The sequence below is a fragment of the Parasteatoda tepidariorum genome, unplaced genomic scaffold (genome assembly GCF_982258835.1).
Source record: "Parasteatoda tepidariorum strain Cologne lab strain unplaced genomic scaffold, Ptep-v5.0 scaffold_12, whole genome shotgun sequence".
In the NCBI taxonomy this organism is placed as follows: Eukaryota; Metazoa; Arthropoda; class Arachnida; order Araneae; family Theridiidae; genus Parasteatoda; species Parasteatoda tepidariorum.
The window spans coordinates 1,847,037-1,868,189 of NW_028257371.1; the positions used below are offsets into that span (position 1 = coordinate 1,847,037).

The 21,153-nt window shown below is 29.8% G+C and overlaps 1 long non-coding RNA gene across 2 annotated transcripts in view; it reads left to right on the forward strand.

The window, feature by feature from the left end:
• The window catches only part of LOC110282414 (uncharacterized), a 113,519-nt gene that overhangs the window by 62,097 nt on the left and 30,269 nt on the right, over positions 1 to 21,153 (forward strand). Inside the window, exons 6-7 of one of the 2 annotated variants that reach the window (XR_015431037.1) lie at positions 7,642 to 7,684; positions 19,174 to 19,260. This is a non-coding gene — a long non-coding RNA (uncharacterized LOC110282414). The remainder of the gene's footprint in view (positions 1 to 7,641; positions 7,685 to 19,173; positions 19,261 to 21,153) is intronic. The other variant, XR_015431038.1, reaches the window with a different exon arrangement.

Sequence of the window (21,153 nt, forward strand, 5' to 3'; positions counted from 1 at the left end):
ATTCACGTGATTTAAAAACCACATATCGCTATTCATGTTTACACGTTTTAAAAATTATACATTGTGAGTCTTCGCGCAATTTGAAAATCACATATCTCGATTCGTATTCTCGCAATTTAAAAATCTGGAAAGGAAGAGCTCCATATGGGACAAATTCCCAAACTAATTAAGTTATATGCCCTAAAATTAATACTGACCACAACAGCTTCTGTATAAATGAATTTGTCATGTTCAAGGTTAAGGAGCAGTCTTTAAACAAAATCATTAAATTTTCATTTAATAACCCGAAAAAGCTATCACATGATCAAGTAGATCAAACCATCACAATATTTTAAAATGTTTCAAATTGTGGAATATGCCATTAAGAAAATTTTTTAACCATTTTACATCATTTATAATTATATGCAGAGAAATGATTTGTATATCATTAAATTTTAACTGTAAAAAAAATAATAATAAATTTAAGTATCATAAAGTAATGCAAATTTTAATTTATTGCTAACACACGTGAATTAATTGTTAATAGTGTTATGTTTAAAAAGTATGGGTCATAAGGAATTGTAAGCAAGTATCTTATAGTTTTTTTATTTATTAAGGAAATAGTTCCTTCAAAATTAATGTTTTCTTTCTTTCCTTTCTCAGCCCTTTGCCCCTTTCTCAGCCAAAAATAAATCGTTCAAAGTTTAAGTATATTCCTTAATAAATGTTGAATCTTATTTTAAGCTGCAAGGGTTTCAATTTTAATCATTTTTAACGCTAAGAACTTTCTTTAAATCAAAGTATTTAATTTTCATTAATGTTGATAACTAGAATATTAATTGTTTTTAATTTAATTCATTGAACAAATTTTTTATGTTAAAATTTATGATTAAGTGGACTTAAGTATTATATAATGTGATTAAAACAAACATGAATATTCCCATTGTTTTTAATTATTTTAATTTAATCGGAATTTTTTTCCTGATAAGTTTATTCTGATTGTATTTTATTTTCTAAGTAATCAATTTCAAAGTTTTTATTTTTATTTTAAACGTTTAAAAATATTTAATTTTATACCAACGTATTATTACAAGGTTAACTGATAAAAATAATTTAGTGCCTTGAACAATGATGTTTATATAGTAATCACTACTTACAATTACTAAACATGTTTGTCTAAGTACTTTGGCTTGCAGCTCTTCGTTGGTTAATCTGCTGTCCATGTGGCCCTTCGTTCAAAAAGATTGTGCACCCCTACTAATATAATTTGAAGATGCTCATTTGTTATAAAATAAATTGAGTGAAGACGTATTTTCGGCTAATTATTTATCAAACATTTTTTATGCATTATTATATAGTTAAAAGTAATGTGAACTTTCCATTTTTGAATTATAACAAAGATTTTACAAGATTAAAAATTTCGTTCGCTTCAAAAAACATACTAATGGGAAATAACAGTCGGCATGTTTCAAGCGCTCAAAGCAGGCGCCCATTTTCAAGACAAGCCGAACGTGAATGATAAGAAACGTAAGTTTAAAATAAAACAAAAGGTTGTCCACAAAAAATGGAAAAAATAAAAGTGAGAAACAGAGCTAGAAAAAAACCACAGTACTCGAGAGAGATAAAAGATCCACAGAACAAGAGAAACCACAGTGACCGTGAGAGACAAATCAAGGTATAATGCATTTCCACTCGTTATGGAGAAGTGGTGAGGATCTGATATCGTTGAGAGGGGAATACGCATTTATTTGAATAAAATAAGATTCCAAGATGAGCTTATGTGGCAGTGATGGAAATAATTTCGACATCGTCGAAATTGAATTTATGCCCATAATTCCAACAGTTTGCTGCAATGGATGATGTTTTGATAGCAGGCAATTATGTTTCTTTAAGTCTAAATTTTAAAGCGCGTCTAGTTTATCCGATATAGCCAATCTCTCACTGACAATGAATGTAGTAAATACCACAGTGATCATTAAAGCTAATAGAATCTGTAAGAGATCTAAATTTGGTTTTTGTTAAAAGGCCTAATTTTATAACGAACGGGGAAAAAACTGTTAAGTTCTTAAAGAAAGATCTCTGTAAGGATTTGAAGAGGTTTGAGTCTAGTTAGTTTAGCCAAGATGAACCCACTATAGAAGCGATTAAATCCACTGTCAACATCAAACGAGCGGAAGATGGTAAGTTCGGAGGTTAAGTAAAGTTAGAAGGTTGTAAATGTTAAATGTGTGCAAAACGGAAATATGGAATGCAGAAATGTTATGACAATTATGGTGAATAAAATTAATATGAGGTGGCAAAAACACGGCTATACGCTTATGAGAAACAGTGGTGGAAAAATGGTCAGGGTATCTTTTTTTATTTATTTCTTTCTTTTTCTTTTGGCTTCTGTGGTTTTTTTTAACTTTTGTATCTTCCTGCTATTCATTCCATTTTTCATAAGCAGCTCTTCGTTTTATAATTCAAATCCCTTTTGTTTCTTCCGATTCACATCTGGCAAGTTTTGAAAATGGGCGTCTGTTTTTGAGTGTTTGAAACATGTATACTGTTATTTCTTGTTTGAATATTTTTCGAAGCGGACAAAGTTTTTAATCGAGTAATATTTTGCCGCTTTAGTTTCCTGAGATTATTTATTTAATGTAACAAAATTGCTTAAATTTTCAATATGCAATGATAAAAATTTACGTTTAATTTTTAAAATGAAAAATAAGTACAAAATTCTGGGACTAAAAATAAAACCATGCGTGCATAATTTAACTCTAATTTATTAAATAAATCAATTTGTTGCCCAATGCGAAGATTACATGCAAAGTATAAATACAAATATTGAATTGATGCAAATATTTGCTTACCACCAAATGAATCAATTCATTTTAAATGTTTAGTATCGAACAAAATGTCACAACTTATTTTTAAAAAAGATTAATTAATCAATGCAAAATGCGAATAAAAACTATTGCAAGTAAATATTAAAACGCATGATTAAAAAAATGTATTATATTATGTATTAAATATTCTTATTATTAATATATTATAATTGATAGAACTACTTTGCTTACGCAAAATAATTCCGAATAATGGAAATTTTTACAATCTTTTAAGAAGGCGCTAGAGCAAGACTGTTTCATTTATTTTATATGAATGCTGATTATGAAACAATTGTGTTTTTATAATTTATCTTTTCGAGAGGAAAAAGAAAGTTTCATAAGATTGTAATGCTAGGAGCTAACTGTTTCTGAACTAAAACTTATTAGATATTCTAATTAGATATTAGATATTATATCCGGATAATAGATCATTCACCAGGAGTTGGCAGTTGTTTCCGCCTTCATCACGTGGTATCCGACGATACTATTTCTCTATCTTTGGGAAAAGGAAATGAACAATCCTGACCAAGCTTGCTAGTTGGCAATCGGATGACAAAAATATTTATTTAGCAATCTTTACGTGCATTTTATTAACATTAAATATTTCATAAATTTCATGATATCTCTCTCTTTTAAGTCTATAGTTTGTCCTTTTTGAGACATTTTGCTGTAATATATTTCATTAGAGTAACGAAAGGTAGAATTATAGATGATGAAGCGAAGTAAGTGACTGAAAAAGAATTCACCCTCAACGTTTGGTATGCATTAAGGGTTGTCTCAATTCCAAGCGCGGAGACTTTTCTCCTCTTATGCCTGCGCCGGAATAAACTCTTCGTCAGAATCGGTGGAGCCAAGTGCCAATTCCTGGTGAACGAACTGTAGCTACTCCCTCCTTTAGTGGGCCCTGGTAAAATTGTCAAACTTAGACCGGACCGAAGAAGGTTGATGAACGGTGTTATATACTAGTAAATTGGTATTGAATAATCGTAGTGCTACATTACTCTTACACCAGAATGTCATTTTGGATAGAATTCTATCAATGGATATCGCTGTATGATTCATTGCTGTTTTTATGAGAGGCCGGGAGCGCTGTATTAAGATAACCATATTTTGAGCGCTGCTTATGAGAGATGTTTTAATATCATGGAGTGTGTTTGATCACTCCTCGGTTGCTTTTATCAGTGTGTGCAGCGTCACGTTGCGTGTGATCGAGACTGGGTAGCAACAACACGAGAAAGATATTGTCGCAATTACAAATCACAATCGTGAAAATCGATTTTTACATCAAATATTATTCAGGATTATCCGTTTTTTTTTCGCACCGTACCATTCAGCGTTTGCATTTGTGACGGTTTTTCGTCCGATAATTATAATGCAGAAAGAAGTTTGAGAATTTGTTTATTTTCAGAGTCTATAAATTCCGCAATAAGACTTCCTATAAGAGTATTATATTTGTTAGCAGCTGGAAAATGAAACAAAATATCTGAAACTGCCGTTTAAGTCTGTGTCTATAGCTGCTATAATATTGCTATATTTCGTTTAGTCGTTAGTAATTCCTGATAAATCAAAATTCCTTAACAAACCAAAGTTTGATATTATTCTTCCATGTTAGTGGTAGTTTAAAAAGTATACATGCAAATAGAGATTCAGAAAGAGTCTGCTCAATTTCGTTTGCCATGTTCAACTTAAAATAATAAAAAGTTTAAGCAAATTAAACTAATTCATGTGCTAACGCAATTTTGACACGTATTTTAATTTTAGAAATAAATTTCTATTACAATTAATACTAACAACGAAAAACCTAGTTATTAAGGGGAACAAATTGCATATTTAAACAAAACAAAAGACCATTAAAACCAACTTGAATCGTCGCCACGTATTATACAATCTAATAATTCGAATAATTTTCCCAAAAAGATTGCTTTAAGCGAGCCACTGAAGAGAATATAAAAGCTTAAATTCTATCGGAACAATTTATTCAAAATATTAGTATACAGTCTTTAGCTAAATTATTCGACTCACTATAAGATTCTGCCGCATCTTTTCTCTCTTTTCGGCCTCAATTCGTCCCCTGACTCAATTTTCTTTTCTATGCGTCGTTCGCTAACTTCAAAAATGACCTTCAATCTTCGTGATATTTCGAGGCTTGAAAATATTTTAGCATTCACGAGGGCCTTTACTTTAGCTTTTTTACATCGCCTTTTTTTTCCACGAGTGACTTTATTTTATTTTATATCCGTCGTTGAACAGCAGACCCGATTTTGGGTTAACCATTGCTAACATTTAACTCCGTAGCCTTGTCATTTTGAACCCAATCCAGAAGACAAGGAAACTCCTGGATCAGAACCCCCAGAGGTATTTATTTGCTATGGGAACATGGAGGACTTTGCGACTCCACAGATTTAACGTGCATCGGTCGCCATTTACAGCACAAGGAATGTTCGGCCGGTCGGGATCGAACCCACGAACTCTTGGACGTGGGCCCAGTGCCCTACCTACAGGCTATCTCGGCCTTTTTTTTTCTTTACACGTGATTGAAGTTTTTCGATTTATTATATAAACACTGCACAAAATAAGCAAATAACTGCGTATTACAAAACTGTAAATCCTATAAGTACAGCACATAAAGTCACAGAAACACAACCGCAACTGACGCAAGCGATAACACGACTGAAACCGGTTTGCACTAGAGTGCCTTCAGTGAACAAAATAAACAAGTAAACAGGTGAACAAATAAACAAGTGCAAACTAGAGTGCCTTCACTGAAGGCACTCGAGTTTGCACTTGTTTACGGTCGTGTATCAATCCGTTAGCATTGTAATGCAATACATTGAAAATAAATACAAATAGAAAGTATATAAAGATTTCCGGAATAAAAACTCATCACATGTAAATTTAAATATATAATTATTGCATACAAACTCGTGCAAGACATGTAATTATTAAAACACTACAGTGCTTTCCTGGGACTGTAACTTTAAGAAAAGAATAAACATTATTACAGGCTTAAACTGGAGATAGTGCCGAGCACCCCAAAGGAATAAGTTAATAAATTTAAAAAAAAAAATTTTTCTGTTTTGCTTAAAAGCTTAAAAGTGGATAAGAATGTAACTTTTAAATTATAAATTTTCATTATTCATTTCATATTTTAAAGCACTCATTGCAGTGTGAAAACTAATTTGCCGCTTCATTAGCAATAAATATATTTCATTTGTGTCCATTTCATTTTATATACATTTATTTAAAATAATTAATTAATTATAAAATTTATGGAATGCTTAGTTAGACTATCACTGCTTGTAAATAAAGACGTGTTCTAAAAGAATAATTTGTATTTAAAAATGTTTTCTCATCTAAATTAATTAACTTTTCATTCGACAAGTTGGTTCTCTGTCTTTGTCATTCTTTAACAGGGGGTGTAGCGTTTTTAAAAAGTGCTTAAAGGTGCTTATTTTTGATTTGAGTATTGTAAAAGCCCTTAAAGGTGCTTTTTTTATTCAGGATTTGTGATAAGTGCTTAATTTTCTATCTCTTATAAAGCTTTTTTTTTTCCTTTGCTGTGTCGATTGTCGTTCTAAATTACAAAAACTGCATGATTTTCACAATTTTCTCTGCAATATTTATCGGAAACTAGTTATTTTATTATGATTATGTAAAGTCTTTGAAAATGTTTTTGAATTTTATTAATTTTATGTTTATAAATTAAGAACTTAAAACGATAGGGAAAAAAATATTCCTGCACAGATCCTAACTATGATTTTCTTTTTTTGGAAAGTCATAAAAAATGTTCTTTGTGTGCTTAAAAAGAACTTAGAAGGTGCTTGTTTTTTGGTGGAAAATCTGGCTACGCATCCAGTTTAATGTTTAACTGGCTAAATAAGCTAATTTATTCAGTAATTGCTTTGCAGTGAATAAATAATAAACTTTTTTTATTATTAGTACTATTAAGAATTTTAGTTAAATAATATTAAAAAATATTTATGCATTTTGTCAGATTTTTGATCGTTAAATACGAAAACAGTTTTAAAAAGTAAAAAATAATAATTGGAATTAAAAAATCTTACTTTTAATTTATACCTTGTTAAACAAAATCTGATATTTATTAATCATGATAAAATGCCTCAATGTTTCACCCGGAGTCGCTTAAGACCTGAAGTATGTCCCTAAGTGTCGTAATATCTTTAAAATATTTAAGTTTTTATTACCATGTGAAAATGGTCAAAAGATTCTTTAACATTCTTTAAAGATTCTTTCTCAGATTCCTTTCGTGTTTTTAGCACGTCAGAATATGGTCAGCACTCAATTTCGAAGCGTCACATCATCATCATCATCACATCAAAATTTCTGAATTAAAACTTAACCATTTCTGAAAAAAATTAGTTGCCAAATTAAATTTGAAATTGTAATGAATTCTGCGATGAAGTTGGTACAATGAAAGAAAAGCGATTACTTAAATGTGATATTTGAAGTATGAAAAACCGAAAGAAAAAAATTGTCAATAAAAGGATTATAAAAGCAAATGAAAAACTATATGGTTTTTCGATTAAAATTTTACGCAGTGAGAGTGTAATTTGATAAATATGGAGTATGTGTTTTATAATATCTTATATAATGTCTTAATCAAAGTATCGGAATTTGAAAAACTTATAGGGGGTTACGTCTGGTCTAAATTTTTCTCAACCCTGGAAGGAGTCATTACATGTCCTGCCTTTTTGATTGTACTATTTATACTGCTGTTTTTTTCTTTCTTTTTTTTTGAACTATGGTTTTGCTAAAGCAACTGTTTTTCTTGCAGGAAAGAGTTATAATGTCAATTGAGCTAGTACATCAAAATACAGGTAACATTATAATTCTCTTGTCTTTTCAATTTTGAAATCTTCCACGTGTTTTGTCCAAAAATGTAAATTTTTTAATACCTGTTGCTACCTGTTTCATTTGCTGGATTTTTTTTTCTTTCAATAATGCAACACAAATGGAAACTTCTGTTGTGTAAACAAGAATTTTGATTTGCAGTACACACATATATATATATATATATATATATATATATATATATATATATATATATATATATTAATGGATTAACATAAATAATTTTTGATCTAATGATTGGATCTTCACGTTCTAGGGCTCAATCTGAATGCTTCGAAGGGGTTATATGTGTTTATTAATTTGTGCAAACTATATTTTAAGTTACGAAATCAGACACAAAAGCGTACTTTCTCTGAATAGACATATCATTTTCTTGGCGGATTCGAATAGTAGGTAGCCGCAATCTGAGAAATAAGATTTTAGTGGTTAGAACAGGAGAGTGGTCCTGAATATGGACCCCTTAATATTAACTTTACTTTTTGCGTATTTCATCATAGCTTGAACTTTTTAAGCGAATTGAAAGATTTTTCACACGAGCTTCGTTTATCCAGAAATAATTTCAAGCAAAATAAAACTCTCAGTAAATACTTATCTTTTATTATTTTATTTAGTAGTAGTAAAGAAAATTGAATTCGTATACAAGTTTTGCATCAATTTGCAATTTTAAATGGTGAAATACGAAATTTGAAAGATATCGTCCGAATACTTACTGAGAAATTAATTCTTAAACATAAAACTTACGCAGTTTTGAAAAAAACGACTTTTTCAGAATTCAATTTCTCAGAAACTATTTGTCTGATTTTACCAAATTTTGTATTTCGCCATTTTAATTTAGATTAATGAAAATGATGCTAAAATGTAAACCTTACAATTCAATTTTTTTCGGCTTTTATTAAATAAAATAAATTTTTATTATAATTTTTAATTAATTTTTATGGAATAAAATAACTATAAAGTTTATAATAAATAATTATTAAAATTTTGACTTGGATTTATCTATAGATAAAAAAATTTATAATTTTGCACAAAAATTTTTTAATTTTCGTTAAAAGTTCTTGTGATATAGCGGAATACTCAAAGAGGTAAAATTAATATTACGAACGAGCAACCTGCATGCGTAGGGTAATCGAGTAATGTTGATTATTTTAACTAGTCTATAACTAAAAACGTTCAAAAATCAACTGATCATTCTTCAAAATTAATCTGAATTTATTAAAATTATAACTCAAAATTAGCTTAAAATGTCTTCACGTAACTCAAAAAGAGGCGGGATTGATTATGACGTCAAAATCCACTTTCTGGATAAGAGGATTTAGCTGAACCAAAATTTGTCATAAGGTTAAGCGATGTTGTTCACAAAGTTGTTTTATTCTAATCTTATTTTTGACAAAAATGGGTAAACTTTTTGATATAATGCAAACAGAGAAGGACATTTGGTTTGAGAATTTTTATTCAAAATTTGCTATTTTTATTCAATGTCATTTTTTATTAAAAGTATACTGGTTTATATATAAGAAATATGTATACATACGTAAAATCTTTTTTGGTATTCTTTCACCTGAAATTTTGATCCGAAATAGGAAATGGGAATATTTAAGATAATTTTAAGTAAAGCCAGGTTAGTCTGGTTAATAAGGCGTTGGGCCCATGTCCAAGAGGTCGTGGGTTAAATCACCACCTGCCGAAGACTTCCCATATAGTAAATGGTGACTGGTGCTCGTTATATCTGTCGGGTCACAAAGTCTTTTATATTCAAAAAACAAATCATACCTCTGGAAGTACTGATCCGGGAGTTTCCTTTTCACTGGATTGGTTCAAAATTACAAGGCTACGGAGTTGAACATTAGTAGTTGTAAATCAAAAAACTGGATCGACTGTTCAACGACGGTTACAAAATACAAAAAATGAATTGGAGATTGATCGTTCTCTGGTTCTTCAGGTCAAAAATACGATCTGTGGATGAATAAATGGATATATGAATGGGTCCGCCCTGTAAATGGGCTATGACGTGCGTGTGACTGACTTCGTATTTTTGGCCATAGATGGCGCCACAGAAGCACAAGAGACGCACTTTCGCCCTAAATTCACTTACTTTCACCAAGCAGGCTTGCTGGTATTGGCAAGTGGCATAAGAAACAACTGCTAACGGTGGTTCATCTATAAATCTAATTCTAGAAATTTTATTAAGAAGTGATCAATGTAGGTCTAAAAATTCTATTAAGAAGAAATCGACGCAATCCTAATTCAACAGTCAAATCTAAGAATATTTTGAATATTCTTAGATTTGACTAAATAAAAGAAAAGAAAGTGTTTACATTTCAAATTAAAGCTCAACAGCTGCATGAAATTCTACAAATCGACTGACGATTAAAATTCAGTTCTTTTTCTTTTTTGTTTTGAGCAGTGCGCATGCGCGTCGTTACTTCTACGTTCAACCAGAGTGAGAAAGAGAAAAAATGTTACTTGACGGGAACAACAACAACAACAGAATCTTAAATTTTTTACTAGAGATGCAAATAATTCTTAACCCTCCATTTATTTACTTTTGCTTACCTTTTTCCTTATTTTTCAACCTTCTCTCTGAAAAACAGCAAAAAATAAATACTTATTCATTTATAAAAAATTTTCTTAAGCATAATATTGAATTAATTCAGGATAATAAACTGAACACGAAAGTTGTATTTTTAAATTTTATGCTATTATTAGCTAAAATATGTAACCAAAAATGCATTATGCAAAATAAAATTCATACAATTTTTTTTAAAAATAAATATACAATCACAATAGCAGTTTTTTGTGTGTGTTTATATCATAGGTAGTTTAAACTATTTAAAGTGCGGCGTAAAAAAAAAGTATTACTACTAAAGTAGTAAAAAAAAACAAAGTATGATTTTTATATTTTACTTTTTTAAAGTTTGAATATTGTTGAAATTGTAATTTATGTTTTAAATTTGCTGGTTTATTGACAAGGATTATGTAATTGAAATTGTTTTTTAAAACTTCAAAAATTACGAAAATAAATTTGAAACATGATTTTTGAAAGATTTTTTTCCGGTTGAATTATTTTTAATGCTTACATGGTTGTTGCTAATATTGTTTAAATAGAATTTCAACCATGCTTTTATTGTAAATCAATTCCAATTGCTTAAAATAAAATTAAGAATGCAAAATTGACATTTGATACAAAATACTTCATTTACCAATCAATGTACGAAATCCAGTGTAAATTGGCTGTTAGCACATCACACTCGTGTAAAAAAAATTATTTTACCGACTTCGTTTAATAGCAAAATAACTTGAATAAAGTACAGGCATACAAACAAATTATTTGACATAAATAAAAGAAAATGCTTTTAAAAAAACCCTTAAGCAAACTTCTGTACAGTAATTTTGTCATACATATTCTATAAGATTTTTTTTAATATTTTATATTATTTTATAACTGTCTTTGAACAGAAGACTCAATTATGGGCTTAAGACTACTAATATTAAACTCCGTAGCCTTGTAATATTGAACCCAATCCAGTAAACAAGGATCTCCTGGATCGAGTATTGGGAGAAATTTGCCTTCGTGGAGGACATTTTAATGGAACTAACCCGCAATAGCGTTATATGGAAAGGAAAACCACGAGAACTCCACACGATTAGCGTGACAGCAAGAGAATTCTAACCCATGATCCATCTACCGCTGAGGATATTTTACGTCAGCACTGTGGTCGGCGCGAGCCGGGTGCGGAATTCATATCGACCAGCCATCGCTGGGATTCGAACCTAATATTTCCTATTCACATTTTTTGTTTCCAATAATCTTAAATCGATTCTAACACATGACATTTCTTAATTGATATCGATAACTTGATAAGGTATTACGAAATCTTAATTTTTGACTTAAAGATAGAATTTTAATTTTAAATAAAATTATGAATAAAGAAGGTAAATAATTGTCAGAAAATATTTTATTTTCTATTTATTATGTGATTCATAACGTAAATTAAATAAATGTATTTGCACTATAAATGGAAGAGAACTAACTAAGAGCAAAAACATGATTGATCCTGATTAATCATAGGTTCGCAATTTGTTTTAAACTTCTAAGACAGTAAAAATTTAAATGAATTTTTGAGACTTTCAAATCAACTATGATTTAATTTCAAGTGACACTAAGACTAATAATGGCCATAGTATATCACATTTAATATTCTAAAAAATAAAGATGATCCATTAAATCTTAGGTTGGCACAGGAATATTTCATTGGGGTGGGGAGGCCACGAAACAAAATTTTCATATTTTCATGAAATTTAAAAATTTTGATGTATGCATCGTATTAATAACTATTCATTTTAATTCTCGCATTAATAACTATTCGTATATATTTCATCCGTTATTTTTATTATAAATTTATTTAAAAATAATAATTTTGAGTTGTACAGTATGCAAATCATTTTACAATTTTACATTATTTCAAATAGCAAAAATATTTGAATAAAATCGGTGAAAAAACTTTTGAGATATCCATTTAAAAATGTATAGTTGAACTTTATTTCCCTATAACTTTCCAACCGATTTCCTTTAAATTTTGCATTTTGTCATTTGAAATTAAATACTTCAAAATTATGTAAAAATTCAGATTCCTTACAATTCAAACATTTTTAAACTGCTGTTAAATAATATAATAAAAAGGTATTTAAAATTATTCTTTACGTGTAATTATTTTCAGATAAATGAGTTTTATATTTATGTGCATTATGCTTAAAAAATTATCGAGATTTAGCGAATTATACAAAGAAGTGAATTTATATTAATGAGTCTTAAATTTTGATTGTTCCCCTGCGAAATTAACTGGAATAGAGTACGGCTACCCACATATTTTGGCAGTCAAAAATCCAAATTTCTTTTTAAAAAATACCTCTGCTCTACGTAAGAATACTACGTTGGGTAAGAAAGTGCGTTTTCGCATCTGATTTTGTAACTTAAAATATCGGGTTCTCTATATAATCAGCTTATTTAAAGGTAGACTTTCGAACCATTAATACTGAATCTTTGAAGGCGAATAACCGATCATTAAATCAAGAGTTATTAAAGGAGTTCATTTTTTGTGTGCACTGCTTACAGTATAGAGGTGTCTGTGATAATGATGCTATTTTAAATTACACAGTCAGAGTTATGAATGCCAGTATAGTATAAAAAAAAGAAGTTTTGTTTCATATTAAATCCCACTGATTAATATGAATCTGATCAAAATGAATCCCTTGATTAATATGAATCGGATTAACATGAATCCCTTGATTGAAATGACAGCTAATCGGGATATTTTGGTTTTAATAGTTTATGAAATTATTACTGATTCAAAAACAATGGTATTTTTTTATCATAAAATATTTACTGTTCGGCTATATCTTAGAGTAGATATTTAATATTTTTGATAGGTACCTAGTTTTGGTTAAAACGCTTTAACTCCTATGCACCAGTTCATTCATAAGTCTAGCGCAATCCTTCTCATTTGCCTTAATTCGCTTTTCAATTTTTTTATCACTTTTAATCGTCTTAATTTTGTTTTTAATTTTGATTTAAATTTCGTGGGCTCAAGATTTAGTTGATTTCAACCCATTTTCGGCCAAAGTTGCGCAAACGCACCATTTCAATAAATATTTTTTATTAACATTGCGACGAATTTTTTTTCACTAATTTCATTTTTCTGCTATTGTCAAGGGTTCTTAAGACTTCCTAAAATTAACAGTAATTCAATTGGAGTAAATACTTTCTGTTGAGAAATTTTTAAACTTTTAAAGTTCTTCTTAAAACTTAAAACTGTTATTGACGAATGAAATTTTTTGAAAATGTATATTATTCCTTTTAAAATTTATCATTATGTTTTACTGACGGATTAAAGTTGCAAGTCAGTAAATAAAATAAAAGAAATTCATAAAAAAACAAGCATTCAACTAAATGGTTTGTTCATTAATTTGGTAAATATTGCTCATACCCCCCCCCCCATTTAATTTCTTAAATAAAATAAGAAATTTATACACGACATTTTTTTTGTGTCTTAATGAATGCAATGTAAGTATATTTCAATGAAAATAATACTACATATTATAAAATTTCTATGCTTGGCCTAAAATGGGTTGATTGAATTGAATGTGGTGTTTGGTAGGATAAGAAAGATGTCTCATTCATTTACAAGAAAACTGCATTTGTTAAATAATCACACAAGTAAACGCTTATTGCATACTTTTCCATTTATTTCAAAGGCAAATTTTCACAATTATTTTTTTGTTAATGCATTTTTTTATTGCTGCTTAAAAACTCTTCTTAATTTTATATTATTTGATAAACTTTTAAATTATAAATATTTACGTTTTTTTAATTTTGAAATTATTGCCCAAATGGGTCTATGTAGTTACTTTACGAGCTTTGTAGGGAATACCGGGCAAATGTATGCTAAGCATCTTTCGGAAAAACATCATTGAAGGATATATTGAGCAATTGTATAATACACTCGTTTAACAAAATTTAATTTCAATTGTCTGAAGTAGGGGGTACAACATGCTCTCTATGTGCGACCCGCGGCAGCAGCCTGAGCAAAATGAAAAAAAATATTATAGATTTTTTTTAATTGTATTTTTATTGCGCAATAAAGTTTTTGGTGTACCCAATTTCAACCAGTGTAGCTTTTCGATCGTTTTTTTTTCTCCGATGGTTAATGCTGCGGATTTACGCATAGTTTTAAAAATTCCAATACTTTTGACGCCCTTCGTGTGTGCCGATTTCGCCGTAAATCCAATGACTTTTCGTAATTATTGCTACCCATTTTCACGCAGTTACGGAAACCGCAATTTCTTTTATGAAATCGAACTAAGTACTAACGTCTTGAAAGTAATGAAAATGCTTTATTAAAGCTAAATATGCTTTATTATCGATTATTCTTTATTATTAAATGCTTTATAATGAAATGCTTTATTTGTGCAAACTTCATCTCAAATCTGAATGATTTTTAATCCTTTTTTCTGAAATTATCGCGACACATTTCGCATGGTTTTTAAACTTTGGATATTTTTAGCACGATATATTATTATGAACAGCGAATAACGAATCGCTCTTTTAGATAATCATTTTTAACATGGTTTATTTATGACGATTTTATCGCGAATCAAATTATTTACGAATAGTTACTTTGGCAATTATTGCTACACATTTCTTCAAGGTTCAGAAAGTCCCAATATTTTTATACGCTATTGCGACACTTTAATTTTCGAATCAAGCATTTAAATACATCTCTTTTTGACGCGCTATATTTATGCCGATTTCATTGTAAATATAAAGGGATTTTTATAGTTTTTAGGGAAGTTCTTTCTACGCTTCTCCCCACGGTTTAAAAAAATCCTGATATTTTTATTACTCTTGTTTCAAGGCGCGCGAGTTTTGAATCGTTCATTAAAATAATAACTTAACTGCTCTGTGTTGATTTCAACACAAAAATAAGAACTTTTTCGAACTTTTATTTTATTTTATTTTTTTGGCCGTTAATTCTAAAAGCCACATGAATCGGAACTAATATAAAAGTCACACATCGCAATTCGTATTCACACGATCTAAAAATCGCATTTCGTATTCACATTAACGAGATCTAAAAATTATCCCTTGCGATTTGTATTAACGAGATTTGAAATCACAAATCGCGATTCATATTTTGGCGTTTGCAAAATCATACGCTGTTACTGTTATCGATTCCCAAACTCGTTAAGTTATTTGCCTTAAGTTTAATACTGCTCATAATAATAGCTTCTGTCGAAAGACTGTTTTCCAAAATGAATTTGGCTTCTTCAAAATTAAGGAAAAGTCTTTAAACAAAATCATTAAATTTTCACTTAATGGTTCGAAAAAGCTATCACATGATCAAGTAGATAAAACCATCACACAGTTTTAAAATTTTGCAATTTGCAGGATAAGCATTAAGAAATTTTTTAAACCATTTTTTTACCTACGTCGGCCATTTTATGCCAATTATGATGATGTGCTGGGAAACGATTTGTATATCATTAAATTTTAACTGTAAAAAAATGTAATCAAGATAAGTAACATGAAGTAATGTAAATTTTAATTTATTCTTAATACATGAGTATTAATTCTAAATAGTGTTATGTAAAAGCATTGGTCCCAAAGAGTTGTAAACAAGTATCTCGTTAGTTTTTTACTATTAAGGAAAATAGTTCCTTCAAAATTAATGTTTTCTTTCTTTTTTTTCCTTTCTCCATCCTCGCCTCTAATAATTTAGTTAAAATAAATATTTTAAAATTTAAATATATTCCTTAATAAACGTTGAATCTTATTTTGAGCTAAAAGGGGGTTTTATTTAAATTTCAATCATTTTTAACCTTATGAACTTTCTTTAAATTAAAGTATTTAACTTGCATTTATTTTAATAACTAGATTATTTATTTTCTTCAGATCAAATTATTAGCGTAAATCGAGCAAATAATTAATTCCTCCTAAATTTTGAAAGGCCATAGATGGAAGTAAAAAAAAACTAATCCAAAGCAATATTGACAATAACTGTGACAATTTATCGAAGTAAACAAGATATAATGTAATATGGGCAGGCTTCTGAATAAAAGGGTGCACAGTGGTCGATAAAATTACATTTTCTTTGTAGTTAATTACAACTACTTTATTACAATTGTAGTTAACTCTAACTACTTTTCTTAAAAATATAGTTACTACTTCAATACTTTTCGCGACATACGTACGTTACTGATTAGCATAATTCCCATAAATGTTTAAAATGTTTTGGAATAAAAAATTAACCTGCATGAGAAGTTATTAAGAAATGGTAATTCATCTTTTACATGAGATAATTTTTTATTCTAAAGTACTTTTGACGAATTTATTTTTTTTAGCCTTTGAACTCTAAGTTCTTCTTGACAGTGAATATTTAATTAAGGAAATGATAAGAAATCGTGAAATATCGTGAAATGGAACACCCTGAATAACTTTATATCTAATGATCGGATCTTCACGTTCTAGGACTCAATCTTAATAATTCGATTTCCAATTATTCCTTTGCTTACAAGATTTACAATGATAATGAACGAAATAATTTAAGAACATGAAAAAATAACTTCTGCCCACAAAAATAAAAAAAGAAACTTGCTTTGGAACATCAAACGAAGCAATTTTCAGGGGATAGAGCGTTCACCCTTTCAATGAGATGAACAGGGTTGGAATCCCAGCGATGGCTGGTTGATGCGAATTCCGTATCCGGCTTGCACTGACCACAAGGCTGATGTAAAATATCAGCAATGGTAGACGGATCATGGGTTAGAGTCCCCTTGCCGTCAGGCTAACCGTGGGAGATTTTCGTGGTTTTTCTGCTTTATGTAACGCAAATGCGGGTCAGTTCCACCAAAAAGTCCCCCATGATGAAAATTTCCTCCCTACAAGAGTTCCCTTGCCTTTTGGATCGGGTTCAAAATTAGAAAAGCTACGGTATTGAGCATTAGTAAACCCAAAAAAAATTGATTTGGCTGTTCAACGACGAATATAAAATAAACTTAAAAATACTTTTGCCAGAAATCGCTACAAACTGTTTTTTTCCTCTTCTTTTTTTCTCTATCGCACTTCACGCTACAACTTCCGTATTTAAGAAGTAGTGCACTACACTACAAACTACGAAAATAAAGTATCGACTACAGTAGTTTCGCTACTTGTAGCTCACTTTTTCCGACCACCGAGGGTGCATTATTTTGATTTTCTTACCTCTTTGATGAATTTTCATGAATTTTCATTTTTCTTTGATGCAACGGTGATCAAAGGAATGGATTCGCAATTCAGGTTGTAAACATACATAGTTGGGTACGCTGCTTATCTCCAACCGCTATTTTATTCTTTCTTTCTTTTGAACTACCATGTTAAAATTTCAATGTTAAAATGTGTTAGCAGATTTAACTAACATGGGAGATATAAATGTATTTTCAACGAAAAATCTTAACAGTAGAGTACTGCTTATTAATTGTGTAAAAATACAGAACAAACCAACGATAAAAAAATTTTTAAAAAAAACTTCTGTTCCACAATGCTTCACTATAGCTCATTCACCGAGAGTTGGCACTTGTCTCCACCTTCATCACGTGGTATGCAATGGTACTTTTTTGCTATTTTTGAGAAAAGTTTATGAGCAATCCTGAACAAGGTTGCTATTTAATTTTATAATCGCCTTTGAACAGCCGACCCAATTCTATGGGTTTACGACTATTAATGTTCAACTCTGTAGTCTTGTAATCTTGAATCCAATCCAGAAGACAAGGGAACTGCTGGATCTAGTACTGGAGGAAATTTGCCTTCGTGGAGGACGTTTTGGTGGAACTATCTCGCATTTGCATTACATGGAGAGAGAAACCACGAAAACCTCCCACGGTTAGCATGACGCAAGAGGACTCTAACCCATGATCAGTCTACCATTGAGGATATTTCACGTCAGCACTGTGGTCAGTGCAAGCCGGATGCGGAATTCGTATCGACTGGGATTTGAACCCGGTTCGCCTCATTGGAAGGCGAAAACTCTATCCCCTGAACCATCGCTGCTCAGGGTTGCTATTTGGCGCGTTACGGCAAAAATATTTATTTCTCAAACTTCATGTTCATTTTGTTTAACATTAAATATTTCCTAAATTTGATATTTCGCGCCATTATTTTAACGATATTTCTCTCTTTTGAGTGAATAGTTTGTCTTTTTTTGAGACATTTTTCTGTGAAAACAGCAGTTTTTAAATTTAAAATATATTTTAATTAGCTAGAGAAACGAAAGCTGTAATAGCAGATGATAAAGCGAAGTAAGTGACTGAAAAAGAATTAACTGTTTGTGTTTGACTTGCATTAAAGGTTGTCTCAATTTCAAGCACGGAGATGCTTCTCCGTGCTTCTTCTGTCTTCTTACTCCCTCGCTGAAATGAACTCTGCTTCCGAGATGGTGGAGCCAAGTGTCAACTCCTGAAGAGTGAACTATATTCCTAGTATTGGTTAAGAGGAGAGGATGGTCCAAACTCGTTTCAAAAACCTCTGCTGCTCTACCCCTAAATGTTGTTTTCTCCTTTATACACAAGAAGGCACCTAACATTGGGGAACTTGTTTACATCATGTCAATGAAAGCTAGAGTTCTTTCCCTATGTATATTCTTTGATACAACTACTCGTTCAGATTATTGAAATAGTTTATTTTCATGACATTGTTTTATATAATTTAAATTACTAAAAATGAACTCAATCTTTTTCCTAAATGTTTTTTTTTAAATTTATTGTGATACTTTACACTTTTACCGATTGACTTATTGGACGGAAGATACTTTTATATAATAATAAATAAATGGATTTTAAAAAATTATTTTTAATTTCTAATGCAAAAAAGAGAAAAAAAATCAAAATTTTTAATTTTTTTAAATAGTTTTTAATTTTTTTACAGGTTATCAACAGAAGTTTAGAAAGACTATATGAGAGGATGATTCCATGTCCACACATACCAATGATTGGAGTTCTTTCTAAATGAGCGGTAATTCCAATATTCTTGGCTCCTTAAATAACCATTAGTTTATCATTTACCACTTGGTTGATCGTGTGACACTGTTGATGAAAAACTACGCGGTACTTTTCTTTTTACAGACAAAATTGAGTTTTAATTCATCTAAAAAATCAACGACATATATTTCTAAAATTATTATTTGCATTTTTGTCGAGGATAAAAGATTTTTCTTTAAGAAATAAGGACGTAATTTTTGCAAGTAGTATATCGAAATTTTTAACTGTGTTATAGTGATAGTACAGGGAGTTACATAGCATAGAGGGAGTTACGTTTAGTAACCCTCACCCTCGGTAGTGTTAACATATCTCGGAAGTAATTTTTAACATAATAAAGCGTTTTCTTTTAAACATGTTGGTGTAAGGTCATAAGATAACAATTTTTTTTTTAATTTCCTGACAAAGGAGTAATGAAATATTCACGAAAGTTTGAATGCTAAAAATGAGAGGAAAATTCACAAGTATTTGGCCCAAAATTTGCATTTAGAAAATATCTGCACTTAAAGCGACAATGGACTTTCAAAAAAATTTTTAGAAATTCTCAAGGGAATTTGAAATTTTTAGTATATTGAAATTCTCAGTATATATCTATATTGTAAAAACAATTTATATACAAAATTTCAAAAAAATATTTCAAAATTTCCGAAATTAAAAAAAAACACGTCTGAAATTTTGTTAAAATGACAAAATTCCTTTAAAATATTACATATTAGGTAATATAAAAAATTGTTGGGAGTACTTTTTTTTTAATTTTATTATTGAAACAAATAACAGAAAAAAAGCAATAAAAAGAACATCATTTTTAAAAAAAAAATCATCTTACCGCTATAAAGTATCATGTATAAAAATAATACTATTTACTTAATTCAAGAAACTTTTCCAACGAAATGTTAATAATATTCATAAATGTATAGCATCAAATTCTCAGGTTAATAGAATAAAAATTCATTTCGCGGGAGGAGTTTGAAATTTGTAAATTTGTCAAAAAAGACATTTTGAGAAAAATGACTTTTACTACTTTTTCATTGCAAGGCACCAAAGGGGCGTGGTCAAACTAGAAATGGCCATGACTTCGTCAATTTTGCTCTAATTTAAGATTTTTTTTTCTAATGTTCAGTTAAATGCCTAGGTTTCGAAAATATAAAAAGTGAAAAATAAATTTTCTTGGCAAATTTTTGCTTATTTGAAAGTTCCTTGTCACCTTAACTGCTTATTTTGAATGTAATATAAAAAGAAATTTTTATCACACGAGACATTAACAAATTTAATCAAATTTGATGCATGCGTACAGACTTTTGCACCATACTTCAATACTTAAAAGTTTGAGAACTTTTTATCGTAGTGCATATGACTCTCCAAATAAGCATTACATCTTATTTATTCAACACAAGCAACACTTCAAAAACTTTTTCTTTTCATTGGTAAATTTTGTTCTGAAACTAAATTACAGATTTGAGATTGATAAATGAAATAAAAAGAATAACCAAATTTATCAAGGCAATTCATTGTATTAAAAAGAAAGATTGTGCTAGGGAATTAACAGAATTCTGGAAGGATTGAGTAGTAAAGCCCGACCCTCATCGCCTCCTATAGTTCCTACGTCACAGCTACGGAGAAAATCAGTTGTTAGGATTTTTCTCAAGCAGGCGTTGCTATATCTGTCCTCAGACTTTCTTGCGTAACAAGCAAAAATCTCTTTTACAGTGGATATATTAATTGCAACCTCTTTATAAAAACTAATTATTATTATTCGATACATCAGATCCGTTAGAGAAATTGAATCTTGGAAATTATTTACTCCAAATATCCTTGAAAATCATCGAATGTGAGGTAAAAGTCACGAAAATATTCGTGATCGGTAAACGCA